A 2,954-nucleotide genomic window follows, 5' to 3' on the forward strand; every position below is an offset into this window, starting at 1 on the left:
CTCCCCGCTCAGGTGCCCCTGTCACCCCTCCTCGCTTTAATCCGGGGGTCGTTCATCTTGGGCGGGGGCCGGGCTGTCAACGCCCAGACGGGCCATTTCCGAGCCGAGTCCCCCGCGCTCGGCCCTAATTGAATCCTCATGGCCCCGCCGCCGCCTCGGCCCCGCCGCGGCACCCGCCACCGTCCCGCTGCCCGCAGCAGGTCCCCCAGGGGTCCCGGTGCCACGGGGAGCCTGGGGGTGCCCCACGCCAGGGAGCACTCGAAGCCCCCCACCCTCTCCAGCCGCCCCATCCCGGTTGTTGCTCCCCGCTCCCCCCCGGGCACAGAGACCCCCGCTCGGTGTGCAGCGAGCCCCACGGCTCTGCCCCACGGCGGGATGGGGATCCCACTCCCCGACAGCCCAGCCCGCTCCCCTCCACAGCCGCAGGTCAACTCTGGACGGAGCCCGACCCCATGGAGGTCCCAGCGGGTCCCTCTGCCGGGGCAGGGGACGCGGAGTCCCCCCCATCCCGGCCGTGCCGTGCGGGGGTCAGGGGGCGTGGGCGGCCGAGAGCCCGGCGGGGGGGCAGCGGCGTTTGCTGCAGCCGGAGCCTTTGAAATGCAACCCCCCCCGCCCACGGCCCATTTGGCTGGAGTTTGGCCCAGGCACAAATGGAGGCCCCGGAGCGAGCAGGGGATTCCGGGGGGGTGCGGCAGCTGCGGCCGGGGCTGGCGGGACCCTCTGACCGCGGCCGGTTCCTGGCACTGGCGGCTCCACGCGTGTGGCGGCTCTGGATGTGAGCTGGTGTGTCCGTGAGCCTTCCACGCACACCTGGACACAGCTGGACACACCTGCAGACCTGCGAGGAGCCCGCTGGGGTGGTTGTGCCCACACAGACACGCGGAGGGATGTGCAAAACCCCGTGTGTCCCTTGTCCTGCGCTGTCCCCGTGTCCATATCCCCATCCCATCCCATCCCGGCCCCCCACGCTCCCCCCGGGCCGTGCTTGTGCTCAGCCCCTCCGGAGCGCGGGGGGCGATGCCGCTCGTGTTAATGAATCGATGATTTGCCAACAGCCCCAGGGAGGGATCCCCGTCTCCCCTGGCTGCCCCGACTCCCGACACATCCATCCCCATTCACCGGAGCCAGGTGTAATCCCATTATTCCCGGCTCCGCTGAGGTCCCAGCCCACCACAGGGTCAGGATTTATTGCCAGTAATTGCTGGGGTCCCGTCCCCCGGCGCGGGGGGGCTCCCGGCACCCCCCCGGCGCTGCCGGCGCTCCTTACACTTTAATTCCGCACCGAGCTGTTCCCTTATTAAAGGAAAATTCATTTGCCAGCGATTTCCATGTGCCGGGGCCGCGCGGGGCCGCGGTCCTAATCGCGTTACGGAGCGCTGCGGCGCAATATTGGGATGGAGCCGATAAATAATGGATCAGGGCGGCGCGGGGAGGGGAGGCGCCTCACGGGGGCACCGCACCCCGAATTGTGTTACCCTCGGCACCCTGCTCCCCACACCCCGATCCCGGACACCCTGGCACACCCCAGCACCCCGTGCCGGCAGCTCGCGGGGATGTGCGGCCCCGGGGGGGGGAATACCCGGAGCTGCCGGTGTTTGGAGCCACGGCAGCCCCCCAGAACGGGGGATTCTGGGTGGGGGGGACACGGCAGCAGCCCCAGCTCCAACACCCCCTCACACGTGGGTCACACCCTTGTGCACACACAACCCCTCGCTCATGCGAACACACACACGAACACACACACAAACACACGCGTGTGCTGTGCCCGCTGCTGCTCATGGGGCGTCAGGGGCTGGGAGCCGAAGTTCCAGACCTCTAGGACCCCCCAGAGCCCCCCAGGGACACCCCCGGGGTGGGGGAGCGGGACAAAGGCGGAGGCTGTCAGTGCCACACCGGGTGCGGTACCCTGGGGTGCCCTCAGCCCCACGCAGTGGATGTGCCCGTCACCCTCCCCTCGGGTTGCGGGCACCCGGCCAGCCCCGGGCACTCTCCCGGCTCCGCAGGAAGCTCCAGTGTTCCTGCAAAACCCCCGAGGGCTCGTTTTGTTCCCACCCTGTGGCCTGGTTTGGGGTGAAAAGCGTTTCCCATCCTGTGTTCCCGGCAGCTGGAGCCAGCACTTCCCACACCGGGGGGAAGCCGGAGGGGTAGGGCAGGGTGTGGGGGGCTCAGCCCACCCCGGCAATGCCTCACCGGCAGCCTCGGAGCACGAGTGGGGGCTCCGGGAGGGAAGGAGGTGCCAGCACCATGATCTGGGAGCATCCCTGGGCGCAGGGATTCACCAAAACTGCTGAAGAGCAGCGGGTGGGGATAACGGGGGGCTGATGAGAGGGGGCGATGGGGTGAGGGTGACATCCCATCCATCAGGGTGGCCACCACTGCTGGGGATCTGCAGATTCCCGTCTCGCAGCCCGGTGGGAGCACTCCCACATTCCCTGCCCCGGGACTCGGCTGCCGAGATCCCGCTGGCCCCGGAGGAGCCGGAGCGTTCCAGAGGGGTTTGCTCAGCGGGTGGGCGGCCGCGATTCCTCACAAAAACGTGGAAATCACCCTGAGAAGCGATTTCCCAGTGTGTCCCAGAGCGTTAAACCAGCACTGAGACCACGGCTTCCCCCACGGGGCTGGGACCCGCGGCAGAGGGGTTGGGACTCCTGGGAAGGGCTGCGACCCCCATTCCCTGCTCACCGGGCGCTCAGGGCCTTGTGGCCGGAGCGGTGGCCTCATGCCCAAGGGGACTGGGCTCACAGGGGTCCACCCGAGTGCTGGACCCCGCGTGGGGGGGTGGGAGAGGGGGTCCCAGCTCTCCCGCATCCCGGGACAGGCTCCATCCCCCGGCGGCACGTGCGGCCACGGCGGCTCCGCCATCTCCCCGCGCCCTGCGGAGAGGACAAAAGCCGCGTGCGAGGAATCCGTGCAAACACCGCTGTGCCCGGCACGCCGCCGTGCGAGGGGCCCCG

The sequence above is a fragment of the Parus major genome, chromosome 4 (genome assembly GCF_001522545.3).
Source record: "Parus major isolate Abel chromosome 4, Parus_major1.1, whole genome shotgun sequence".
NCBI classification, from domain to species: domain Eukaryota; kingdom Metazoa; phylum Chordata; class Aves; order Passeriformes; family Paridae; genus Parus; species Parus major.